Raw genomic sequence first — 13,498 nt, forward strand, 5'->3', positions numbered from 1 at the left:
CGCGTGACTGACAGGCTGCCCTCCAAGCCAACCCAGGGCTCCTCTCTGCGCACGCGCAGGATCCCCTCCCTGGCTGCTCGGCTCGCTCTCCCTCCCGCGCATGCGCTCCTCTTCCCCCCACAGAGGGGGGTGGGGTGGGGGTCTGTGGCGCGTGCGCAGTTACGAAGGCGGCCAGAAGGTCTCCCCTCAGGAAGGCGGTTGGGCGAGTTTTAGTGGCCTTTCTGGTAAGTAGAAAAATCCCCCCCCCCGTGTGTCCCTGGGAGAGGTGGGGGTGGGGTGGGGTCTGAGTTTCCCCCCAAGAGGTTTCGGGATGGCGGGCAAGGCGTCTTTCTAGGAGGGGCGGGAGGCCAAAAACGTCCCTTCAAGGGAGAGCCTGGCCTGGACGGGGGGAGAGGGAAGAGGAGGTGACTCCAACCCCCCCCCAGGTTGTGGGTGCCCCCTCGGGGGGGGCAGGGACTCTCCGTGGCTGAGCGCCTCCTTTAAAGCTTTAGAGAGAAAGGCCTGTTTTTCCAGTGGAAGGGAAGGCAATGTTTTTCCCCCTCTGGGTCTCCTCGAGAGGGAGGAGGAGGGAGAATTCAAAGGAGAGAGGGGGGGATCTCTCTGGCCCCCAGACCACCCCACCCCCACCCCTCTCATTTCCCGAGCTTACAACCTCCGTGTTAATGGTTCAGCTCCGTTTTACACACACGCACACACACACAGACAAGGGCATCCCTCCGGCCCTGCCAGGAAGGTCAAGAAGGCGCGCTCTTCCCTCCCCCCCCCCCCCCGGTCTTCCCGCATCGTCTTTCCCCCCCCCAACCTCCATCACACGCCTACGGGCTTCTCTCTCTCTGGGCAGAATATCCCCCTTCTCTCTATAATATACTGGTATAGATATATTGGAGGCGGAGTTAGTTCGAGGCCCCTCCTGTCAGCCTCTTCCTTCTTATATTTGCAGAACCAAACCCCTCCCTTGGCAAAGGAAGCGCCTCCTCCTTTCGCTCCTGAAGGGAAACCACCTCGGGCGAATCCCCTCAGAGAAGGAGGCTCCGAACGGGGGAGGCTTCCAAGGGAAGGGAAGGGAGAACCACCCCTCCACCCCCGCTCGCCTCAGTATCCCTTCCTGAGGGGGGAAATAGTGACCGACCCCCCCCTCAGAGGCCCCGCCCCCTGCTCTCCCCCCCCCCACTAGAGGACGGTTGGTCCCCGGCGCGCCTGCGCCCTTTGGGGGCTTTCTCTTCCTTCCCGCCCTTTTTCTCCTCCCCTCCCCCCCTCAAGGCCGGCGGTTGAAGAGAAGCCCGGAAGGAAGGAAGGCAGGCAGGCGGGGGGGGGAATTCTGGAGAGAGAAAAGAGGAGAGGCGCCTCACCCTCCCCCCCCCTCGGAAGTTCCTGCCCCCCCCTCCCTCAGCGACGATACCCACCCGGTCTCTCCTCCTTCTTGGCCTCAGGTATGCACAAATTGGGGGGGGGGGTGAAGAGGCCGCTGGCCCCTCATGAGCCTCTGCCTCCTTCTCTCTCTCTCTCTCTCTCTCTCCATTCTTGGGGGGGGGGAGAAAGCGGGGGGGGGAAGAGAGAGGAACCTAGAAGGCGGAAGAGGCGCTGCTCTAACAGGAAGCGGAAGCCCCCCCCCGAAGATCACCCCCCTCCTGCCTCCCTCTCCCCCCCCCACCTCTATGGGGCTCCGAGGATCTTCCCCCCCCCATCGGGTCTGGGCAGGAGGTGGGCAAAGGCGGGGGGGGGCGAGGAGGGAGGGAAGAACGGGACGTGGCATAAGCTGTATGTGGGGTGGGGGAAGCAGAGACAGAGAGGGGGGGGTCATTTCCAAAAACAGTGGAAAGGAACCCAGATGGCAAATCTGACCCCCAAAACACCCCCCCACACACACACACACACCCTCCCTCCCTTCGGTCAAGGCTGGCCTTTCCCTTCTTCTGGGTCCCCTCCAACAAACGCACAAAGAAGCCAAGGCGAACGAAGGAAGGAAGGGCCTCTCTGGGGCCCCGATCCCAGGCGGTGGGTGGACAGGCTCAGTGTCCGGTGGGGGGGCCGAGGCAGTGTCCAGCCTGGGGGGGGAGGAGTTGAGATCATGACAGGACAGATGAGGAACCGGGCGGGCGAGACGTGGCAGGAAAGGCTCTTTGAAACAAGCCATTTTGTGTTGGGGGGGGGAGTTCTTTTCACCTCCCTCGGGGTCTGCCAAACTTCAGAGTCGGTGCGTTTCGGGTGGCGACTATTTCTGCAACCGGCTTGCACGTTTTTGGGGGGAGAAATGAGAGAACGAAGGTATTTCTGGTGAAGAGATACCCTTCCAGGTCACCAGAGTTGTTCGTTCTGCATTCTGACAGGATGGTTTCTGTAGCTCAAGGGAAGCCACAGCCATTCATTGCTGAACCCGAGTCGCTGCCTGTTTCTGTCAGCCTTTAGGCCGGATGAAGGAAAGGATGAAGGAAAAGGAGATCAATCTTGGGAAAGCTGATTTCTCCAACGCCCGTCTGCTCTGTGGCCCTTTTGTGTGGGAGGTGCTATTTCTCCTTTTTAAACCAGCATTTCCACACACTTCTGCCCATTTGCCTTTTAAAACCCATACGACTGTTTTTAACATTCTGGGCGGCCTGAGGCCCTCTGACCAGGAGAAAAAGGGGGCTACGAATGAGAATTCCTAAATCCTGAAGAAAGAAACAGGTATGTTTGCTTTGCCCGGTTGATTAGGCACGAGAAAGAAATCAAGGGCCTAAAGGCTGCACAGAATGCTTAAAAACAGAGAAATTGCTGAGCTGGGGAAGTGGAGTTCGTTGCCTTCAAAACATGCTGAAGGGACTGATGGGCAGCCGGAGCCTGATGAACAATTAATTAAGATTGAGGTTGTAAACTCCGAAAGTGGGGGATGGGGTGGGGGGAAGGGAGAGCTGCCTGCTCAGGCAGAGGTTTCTGCCTCTGAGCTAGGTTATTCCCCCCCCCCCCCCCGGATGTCTCTGTTGGGAGCCTCAAGGTGGGTGTGGCATCTCTCTTTTGCTCCGCCTCTTCTTCCTTCCCTTCTCCGTCTCACCCACCCCACGTCCTTCTCTCCTTGCACTGAGGCTGGGGATCCCCTCCAAGCACAGTCCCCCCATAGGTGTGGGTGGCTGTGTTAGGGTTGGTCTGGGACTTTCTTACAAGGAGCTCCTGCCTCCCTGGACACAGTGCCAAAGCCTTACCGAGAAAAGGTTTTCGCTTTAGCCCACGCTGCTGCTTTTTCTGGCCACCTTCGCCTCCAAAGGACCTTGAATAGAATTACTACTCCTTTCTACTGGCCCAGTGGTTCAAAATCAGCCAGACATAATTGTCGCAGCTGACCTGTTTGTCAGAAAACTGGAGATGCGACTCAGGTTACTGAAGCTGAACTTCAGAGTATGCCTGTTACAGTATTTCCAAACCTTAAAAAAAAAAAACATTTGGACGTTGTGGGGCCTTTTCCACCTAGTAAGACTGTGTTTTCTCCTTCCCGCTTCCAGTGGCCTTTGAGGAGGTGACCCCGTATTGCCCCCAACAAGAGCGAGTGATCTTCTGGATCGAGGTTCGAGATCTCTGCACCAGGATCTCCTACTGGAAACGAGGTCTCTCCAGGTAAGAATCCCATTGTCTCCTGGGCTGAGACTGTGAAGGATGATGGTTGGCTGCCCCCCCCCCCAGAGATGCCTCAGTCAATGGAAGCACCCCGAGCGTGTGTGTCGGGAGCTCAAAGCTCCAGTGCCACAGTCAAAAACAGGACCGGATATTTAAGAAAGCATTTTGTTCTGCTGCTCCACACAACTGAAGAGTTGGGATCCGGTGCAGGTTTTGGATTTAACTTCATTTTTTAATAGTCAATTGTCTATTAGAAATTGTCATTTAGAAGTGCAATAGCCGTTCTCATTACTTACTCCCCCCTCTCACCCCACTCTCTGTCCCATTGCAGACATGGGATACGAGAGCTTCGAAACATGCCCTTAAAATGTTCACATTTCAACCTGGCTCACGACACCCCCAAATGCAAGAGCCTCAGAGGCTGATACTAGCTTTGCTACTCCTCAGTATCTATGATGAAAGGTTCTCCCTCCTCAATAAATTCTTTTTATTGAAGATAAAGGAGATTCTTTGACTGCCTGAAGCCTCTTTATTCATTTTTCCTGTACTGCCGTCTGCCCTCTTTCACTGTGTCCGGTTGTAGCCAAAACCCCTCGAGGATTCGTCCCAAATTGATCAGTGGCTATTCTGGCCATCTAACATGTGGCTTATAAAAGGATTGTAAACCACATTTTCCTGATCCTCCCACACACACACACACAGACACACACGCACACATGTGATGTGTTGTATAGAATGACATTTCCAAGGAGTGAGCTATGGATCCCCAGAGGATTGGAAAAGGTGTGAAAGGGAGGCAGAGAGGTGTGGAGGAGGAGAACCAGACAGGGAGAAGGGAGGTTGGGCCCATCAGCTGCCCCACCCTTTGACCCTTTCCTGGCTGGCTGGCCCCATCTCCATGGGTCTCTGCACATGCAGAGGTCCCTTGAGGCACATCTCATCTGTGTGTGTGTGTGTGTGTGCATGCAAACCTCCCTTCGTCTCGGGGGAGGGCTTCAATCCCTCTCAAGCACCTGGGGTGCAGGCACTCCCCCTTCTCTCCCTCTCCCCTCTGAATGCTGAGCAAAAAGTGGGGAAAGGCCTAGGGGGGGTCACTGTGCCTGTGCAGTTGGGAGGGGCAATGGGGGGGCTCACTTGGAAGCCATTTCTTCCCCCCCCCTTAAGGAGAGGAAAAGAGGCTCCTCTGGGCAAACGGTGACACTTCGGGTGGTTCTCCTTCTGGGGGGGGGGGAAATCCCTCAGGTTTTCTCTCTAAGTGCAGTCAAGGAGAGCCCTGCCCTCTGCTCCTCCCCTCCCCAGGAGGGAGAAGAGGGAGAGCTTTTTCTGCCTTTTTCAAGGCTTTGTGGCAGGTAGAATTTTGCTTTTTTCTTTACTTTTCTCCTCCTCCCTCCTCCCCTTTCCTTTTTAGCATTTTTTTCATTCTCCCTGTTTCTTTCTCTCTCCTTCACCCTCCTGGGGGAGAGATTAGACACTGAGGAAGGCAGCAGGAACACTTCCACCCCAATGGCAAAAAGTAAAATACGGGGTAGGAAAAAAGCTTTTCTCAGGGCAGTCGGCCATTCCAGCCGCAGGAGCCACTTTCTTGATCAAGCAAGGTTTTGAGAGTGTCGGAAGGAGGGAAGGAGGGAGGGGGGGAGAATAGATAGACAAGGGGATGGAAGGGAGGAAGGAAGACGCTGATGATGGAAGTGTGACAAATGCCCACCCCTTGCTACTTAAATGCAGTAAACGGACGACCACGAATACAAGCAGCTCTCCTTTATTAAAAAGCACTTTTGCAAAAGCGGGCGTCCTAGCTGGGTAGACACACCCATCATTACATGTCCTATGATATTTAATCGCCTGCTTCCGGCTGCAGGGGCCCTCCCTTGCTTCCACATTGGTCTGGGCAATCCAAGGTGTACAGCCTATCCAGTGCGCCTAAACTGATCACAGGAAGCCCCACCGCTGTTTCCATCTCCCACTCCCCTCTTTTCCTAGACCCCAGACCCTTATTTAGGTTCACTCACTTCATCCTTTTGTCAGGACCATGGGGCACCTCCCGTATCTGCACATTCTCTGTTGGCTTCCCGGATCTCCCCTAAACTTCCTAATGTCAGCTACATAATTAACAAATGCATGTACTAATTGGTTACAGAAGCAATCTACTTAATCATTATGTCTCTACAAGATCCTGCCAAAGCAGCCCTGATTCCTCTATTTCTCACACTCCCTCCTTTTCTTATTTCAGAATTTGCTGCCTTTTGCGTTACTTTTCTTTGCCGTTAGCAGCCTCAAAGGGTTTTAATGTTCCCTCTCTTTCAATCATAGTTTCCTTCCCAATTTCTGGTAACCCATAGGTCATTTCCCAACCGTCTCCTCCTTCCCCACAGGTTTGAATGGGGCAAGAGAAGAAATCCCTCCCTCCCCCCCCCGGATGAGGCTGGGCGGGCCAGTTGTGGTACAAAGGAGACGTGGGCCAGCCCTGGACTTTGGGGTGTGTGTGTCACGTCTCAGAGCTTGGGGGGAAAGCCCCCCCCAATGGAGGCCAACACGATCTCTCCCCACCTCTGCAAAGACTCTCTACAATGCTTTTTGTCAATAGTGGTTGTGCGAACATCTGAGAGAAACCCCACCACCACCTTTAGCTGTGAAAGTGCTAAATAACTCAATCCAAATCTTCCAATTTCCCTGCTTGGTAGAGGTCATCTTTCAAGCAAATCATCAAACATCCTGCCTTTATAGCAGAATGACCGAGTTCCACCACTGAGGTGCTTGGTAATACTTGATGTTTTGGATTTTATGCACATTGTGGCTCTTCATATCCATAGGTTTCAGTTTATTTCATTAACCATAGACTTCAGTAATGCTGAATGTATTTTAGGGCTCTTTTATTTGTTTGTTTGTTTGTTTGTTTGTTTGTTTGTTTGTTTAATTAATTAATTAATTAATTAATTAATTAGGAAACATGTCACAAAACATCTTGTTTTCCTTGTATGTGCTGTATAATCATTTCCCCCTTCTTCTCTTTTTTCCATTTTGTGGTTGGATCTAACACTAACTGGATTGTTTTATGACATCAATAAAATGGAGGAGGACAACAAAGTGCTGTCTGTACAGATGACAGCTAATGCCCAGTCTCTGCAATGCATTTTGTCAGAAGTGGTTGTGCAATTGTCTGATGTTCGCCAATGAAACCTGGAACGGATTAACGTCGCTATACGGGGCACCACTGTAATAAGGGATAAAATCACAGATCCATGTGTTAACATACTCAATCCACCCCAGAAACAGGATATTATTCACAGATAACTGCAGCTGGCTGCATTTGGTTCTAACGGAATAGTTTTGAGTGAACAAAGTTTTAGTAAATTATTCTGTTTGATATTCAATTTTGATATACAGTGGTGCCTCGTATAACGAGCGCCCCGTTTAACAATGAATCCGCATAGCGATGGCTTTTTGCTATCCCTTTTGCGATCGCATTACGATGTTGCCTATGGGGAAAAATCGCTTTGCGATTTTCCCCATTGGCACCATTTTCTCCCAACTGAGCGGTGGGAGCCTCCGAAGGACCACTCCCACCGCTCAACTGGAGGGAAATGCAGGCAGTAGCCTTCTGAAGGGTCCTTCCGAGGCCACCGCCGGGATTCCCCTTCGGAGGGGGTATGTTCCCCGAGCTGAGTGGGAGCCCCGCCGGTCAGCTGGGGGAAAATGCCAGTGGTAGCCTCGGAAGGACCCTTCCGAAGGGTCCTTCTGAGGCCACCGCCGGGATTCCACTTCGGATGCCTGAAAGGCATCCAGATCCCTCCCACCCTGCCCCCGTGGCTGGGATCCGGGTCCCGGCCAGCTGCCTCCCCCATTGTCAGACTCTTGGTAGTCCATCCATGGATGGGGTAGCCGGCCACGATGCGGATCACGGCCACCCTCCTCCCAACCCTTCACCCCCTTCTTCGCCACCGCCGCCGGGCTTTGGAAGCGGCTTCCGAAACCCAGCAGCGGCGGCGGAGATGAGGGTGAGCGGTGGGTCAAGGAGGGCAAGGCTTGCATATTCCAGAGCCTTGCCCTGCTCCCAACCCCTCAACCCTTCTCTGATGCCGCTGCTTGGCTTTGGAAGTGGCTTCCAAAGCCCAGCGACGGCGGCGGAGATGAGGGTGAGGGGTGGGTCGAGGAGGGCAAGGCTCCGGCGTTCCCAGCCACCCTCCTCCCAATCCTTCACCCCCTTCTCCGCCACTGACGCTGGGTTTCGGAAGCCGCTTCCAAAGCCGAGCCGCAGCGTTGGAGAAGGGGGTGAGGGGTGGGTCGATGAAAGCAAGGCTCTGGTGTTCCCGGCCGCCCTCCTCCCAACCCTTCACCCCCTTCTCCGCTCCCGCGGAGCGGAGGGTAAGGGGTGGGTCGTGCAGAGCCGGGAGGAGGGGGAAGGCTCCGCCACCGGTGCTCAGACATGCTGACCGGCATTTTCGCGGCCAGCGCTTCCAAGACACCTCAGGGGAAGGCTTCTCCGCCACTGCTTGAAAGCGCTGGCCACGAAAATGGCGGCCAGCACACCTAAGGGGTGGAGGAGCCTTCCCCCGAGGCCTCTCGGAAGCGCTGGCCGGCATTTTCGCGGCCAGCGCTTCCGAGAGGCCTGGGGGAAAGGCTTCTCCACCGCTGCTCGGACGCGCTGGCCGGGCACGGGGCAGCTTCAAGCGGCGGGGCGGGGGCAGGGGGGGTTCCGGATGGCTTCCAGTTCTTCGTCTGGAAGCCATCCGGACCCCCTACCCTGCCCCTGCCTCCGGGAGCCACGCTGCACCCACTTACCCAGCCATGCCCGGACTCCCGGGAGTCCCAACATGGCTGGGATAGGTGGGCAAGGCACGTCTCCCGGCAGCAGGGGCCGGGTAGGTGGGTCCGGATGGCGTCCAGTGCTTCACCTGGAAGCCATCTGGACACCCCCTACCCTGCCCCCGCCGCCGCTGAGAGCCTTCCGAGCTCTCAAAGGGCTTTCTCCAATGTCGGGGGGAAAGCCCTTGAGAGCTCGGAAGGCAAATGTTGGGGCGGTCGGCGGTGGCTTCGGGGTCCTTCCAAAGCCACTGCCGAAAGACTGCAGACATTTTCTCCCAGCTGAGCGGCGGGCCTTTGAAGCTCCCGCTGCTCAGCTGGAGGAAATGCCAAAGGCCCCATTTTCGGTCAGCTGGTCGGCGGTTCCAAAATGGCCAGCCCGCTGTCTTGCCTCGCTTTAGAGGCACCGAAAATGGCCGTCCCTATGGAGGAACATCGCTGAACGGTGAGTTTATCACCCATAGGAACGCAATTAGGCATGTTACGTAAATTGGTGATAGAGAAACCCTGAAAGTGGCACTTGCTGGTGGCACCGCTTATGTTCGCAATCAGAGAAGTACCACAAGCCTCCACGGGATTTTCTCCGTTCGAAATGATGTACGGTTGGAACCCTCGAGGAATTTTAGATCTAATTAAGGAAAAATGGGAAAGCGGAGCAGATAATTCTCAGATGACGGTACAGCATGTATTAGAAATGAGAGACCATTTAAAGAAAGTAGCAGAAATGGCTAAAGGTCATTTAGAGCAAGCTCAAGCCGGGCAAAAGAAAAGATATGACGCAAAAATATCACCAAGGTCATTCGTAGCAGGCCAGAAGGTCCTATTATTGCTGCCTGCTGACAATGCTAAATTGTTTGCACGGTGGCAAGGACCTTATGAAGTCATCAGACAGATAGGTAAAGTAGATTATGAGATAAAAACACCTGACAAGAAAAAGAAGACCGGTATTTACCATGTTAATCTATTGAAGGAATGGCATGAAAGAGAAGCTTTATGGGGTGAAAGTATAGAAGAAGATTTAGGGCCAGAATCATCCCTATATCAAGGGGAACAAGTGGAGATTCCTTTGGGAGAAAATTTAGACGTATCACAGAAAACACAAATAAAAGAGATAGAGAAGGAATTCCAAGATGTTTTTTCCACCAAACCGGGCCATACCCAAATGGCAGAACATTGTATTAATACCAAAGAAGGAATGGTGGTACGTAGCGGAAGTCGAAATTGGCCTTTCCACTTAAAAGATGTTACCAACAAAGAAGTAGAAGAAATGTTAAAATTAGGAATAATCGAACCCTCGAATAGTCCGTGGAGAAGTTATCCAGTAGTAGTCCCGAAACCTGATGGGAAAGTGAGATTATGTATTGATTTTAGGAAACTCAATGAAGTATCAAAATTTGATGCATATCCAAGGCCACGCATTGAAGATTTATTGGAAAAGCTAGGGGGCACTAAATACCTCAGTTTGTTAGATCTTACGAAAGGTTACTGGCAAATTCCCGTGAAGGCTGAAGATAAAGAAAAGACAGCCTTTGTCACCCCAAAAGGGTTATACCAATTTATGAAAATGCCATTTGGGTTACATGGGGCAGGAGCCACATTCCAACGCTTAATGGATAGAGTTCTAGAGCCTGTTAGCACCTTTGCGGGAGCTTATATTGATGATATACTTATTTTTAGTAAGAGCTGGGAAGAACACATAATTCATATTAGACGAGTACTAGAAGAACTCAAGAAGGCAGGATTAACTGTTAATCCTTCTAAGTGTAAGGTCGCCCAAGAGAAGGTAAAGTTTCTAGGTCATGTTGTAAGTAAAGGGGAGATACGCCCATCAGAAGAAAAAATTGACAAGCTATCTGATTGGCATGCTCCCAAAACAAAGAAAGAAGTACAACAATTTTTAGGTTTGGCCGGGTATTACCGACAATTCGTACCTAACTTTTCTGGTATTGCAGCCCCACTAACTGATCTTACTAAAAAGAAAGTGAATAAATATATTAAATGGGGTAAATTAGAACAAGAGGCTTTCGATAAGTTAAAGATTATTTTGAATGAGTTACCTAAGAGATACGCTCTAGATTTCTCTCTTCCTTTCATTGTACAAACAGATGCATCAGATAGAGGTATTGGGGCAGTGTTGGCTCAAGAAAAGTCAGGAATAGAGTACCCAATTATGTATCTTAGCAAAAAATTAAGTCCTCGTGAACAAAAATATGCAACTATTGAAAAGGAAGCATTAGCAGTAAAATGGGCCATTTTGACATTAAAATAATATTTGTTGGGAGCACCTTTTACGTTAGTAACTGATCATGCACCCCTTCAATGGCTAAATAGAATGAAAGATGCTAATCCGCGACTGACACGATGGTACTTGAGTTTACAGCCATATGCATTTCAGGTGAAATATTAAAAAGGGACCAACCATGCTAATGCTGATTATTTTTCGCGACAGGGAGACGGAAATATGCATGGTGATGAAGAGCGGATGGCCCACTCCTCCGGGGGGGCGTGTGAAGGTGTAGAAAGAGAGAGTGTGCTGTCCGCAGAGAAGAGGAAAAAGATGATGGAAAGAAAGAACAGCTGAATAGCAGCGAAAGTAATAAAGAAGAGAGGAAAGGGTTAACAAATAAAGAAGGGGAGGTAAAGGTGGAAGTGTGTTTGGCTGAAGGGGAGTGGGAGGAGTCAGGAGTGACAGTTGGAAGTGGAGAGAAGGAGAAGGGGGGAGTAGTGTGGTTTAGTGCAGTGGTGGAGGAATATGAGAGAAAGAAGAGAGATGAAAAAAGACAAGCATTTGAGAAAGTTCGCACCCAAGGTTTAATAAGAGATTTCCCAAACCTGCGAGTGGGCGGACTCTTGCCAGATCCCTCACCTCACCAATATCCACCAGTGCGTACACCAACCCAAGAGTGGAAAGTAACCGTGGCTCCGTGGAAAGAAGAAGAGCAGCGAGAGCGCGGTGGGAAGAGAGGGGAGTTCGAGGAGGGTCCGGATGAGAGGGGGTGGATTTGGCACAAATGCTGTGGGACAATCTGTGCCAAGAGGAGTCCCCCACCCCCTCATTGGGGTTACAAGAAACCCTTTGGGGACCATCGCCGTTAACCCCTTGGGACTATGTTCAATGTTTGGAGCACGTTGATGAGGCTTTGTTACCAAGTTGTAAACCAAAGCGGCTCACAACATTAACACTCACACAGTTAAAAACACAATATGTTAGATATTAAAAGATAAATTAAACAATGTATGATTTAAAACACAATTAAAAGATTAAAACAGGAAAAAATTAAAATTATCTGCCAAAATGGGGTTCAGGGATTCTATTATAACTTTTAAAAGCCTGCCTGAAGAGATGGGTGCTTAGCTCTTTCCAAAAGGATAAATGGGAAGGGACCATCCTGATCGCCCGAGGGAGAGCGTGCCACGGGCTGAGGGCTGCCACTGAGAAGGCCCTCCTTTACCCGTGTCCTTATAAGCTGGGCTTGCACTTGCAGTGGGAGCAAGAGGAGGGTCTCCTCTGCTGATCTGAATCACCAAGAAGGTGTCTATAGGGAGAGACGGTCCTTCAGGGAGCCTGGACCCAAGCTGTAGAGGGCTTTCTAGGTAACAACCAGCGCTTTGAATTGGGCCCGGAAACGGAGCAGTAACCAGGGGCATTCTATGCTCTTCATAGCTGCCCCCAGTCAGTAGTCCCATTGCAGAGTTTTGCACCAGCTGAAGTTTCCGCTGCCCCAACACAGAGCGCGTTGCAGTCATCCAAACAGGGTGGAACTACGGCATGAGTCACTGTAGCCAAGACCGACATCTCACGGAACGGGCGCAGCTGGCGCACCAGCTTCAGCTGTGCAAATGCACTCCTTGCCACCGCCGAGACCTGGGCATCCGAGCTTAGGGATGAATCCAGGGGGACACCCAGTGTACCACCACGATGATGATGAGGGGGCTGGAACCCAACCCTTCGGAGGAAAAACGGAAAGAACTGGGCATATTTAGCCTTGAGAAAAGAAGGCGGAGGGGAGATAGGATTGCACTCTTCAGAGACTTGAAAGCTTGTCATACAGAGGAGGGGCAGGATCTGTTCTTGATCATCCCAGAGTGGAGGACATGCAACGATGAACTCAAGTTAAAGGAAACCAGATTTAGGTTGAATATCAGGAGAAACTTCTTAAGTGTTCAATGAAATGAAGAACTTTTTGAGAAGCAGCCAAGCCAATTCCTGGAGGGTGGGCTGTCGGCGCACAGGGTCCCACCTCTCAGCTGAGCCACATGCACAGAGGCAGCCGCTCAAATTTTTTAAAATTTATTTTAAATTCATTTCCTTTGGAGAAAGACTCACTGTGCATGCGTGAGTCCCCCTCTTAGCGGAAGGGCAGGCACATGCACACAGGCAGCCCAGCCTCCGGAAGCAGCTGCTAGCCTTCCTCTCAAGATGGCAGCCTTAATGTTTATTAAGGAGGCCAGAGGGGTTGTGGGAACAGAGGGGAGGGGGGAGCCTGTTGGGGCAGGAGGGAGGCAATGGACCAGAACGGTCAAGAAGATGCTAAAAATTGTGTGATGCCAATCCGTTTGGGTTCTCCGGTTCAGAAACAACCCAAACCAAGGAACCAGCTCTTTTGCACACATTTCCTGGTGGTTGTTTTTTGGGTTGTGCCCATATCTCACTAGTTCCCCTCCATCTGTCACCTCGCCCTGAGTCCTCTCTCTAATTCTGGAGATGACCTTTTAAGGATGGCTAGAAAGAGGAGGCTGGAAAAAAACCCCACCTGAGGCCACCATCTGTTAACTTGGTTTTTGATCCTCTCCCTGAGCAAAGGGTTGAATCCGACGGCCGAATCGGCCCCTTTTCATTCTGCTGTTCTAGAAGACAGAGACATCCGTCAAAGGAATCCGGAATCTCCTTCACAATCTCTGCTCGGGAGGCCAGAAGACCCTTCCTTGAGGTGACCTTCTTTCCCCAAAGCCTCCAGGAGACAGTCTTTGCCTTGGATCCAAAGGGTCCCTCTTTCCACTGAGGATATTTGCAGCCACCTCCTCAGGGAACACCAGCAGCTCAAAACCACAAAGAGAATTCCTCTAAATAGATTCTGCTCCCCCCCAAAAAAACTGCAAGGATCATCTCCCG

General features: G+C 51.8%; 1 protein-coding gene across 1 annotated transcript in view; it reads left to right on the plus strand.

Annotated features, from left to right (window-relative positions):
- LOC140702925 (uncharacterized) overlaps positions 1-13,498 on the plus strand; it is a 208,957-nt gene continuing 195,459 nt past the window's right edge. Inside the window, exon 1 of the mRNA XM_078382539.1 lies at positions 1-224. The gene's annotated coding sequence lies outside the window, so the exon portion shown is untranslated. The remainder of the gene's footprint in view (positions 225-13,498) is intronic.

This window comes from Pogona vitticeps, chromosome Z (assembly GCF_051106095.1).
Source record: "Pogona vitticeps strain Pit_001003342236 chromosome Z, PviZW2.1, whole genome shotgun sequence".
Classification (NCBI taxonomy): Eukaryota; Metazoa; Chordata; class Lepidosauria; order Squamata; family Agamidae; genus Pogona; species Pogona vitticeps.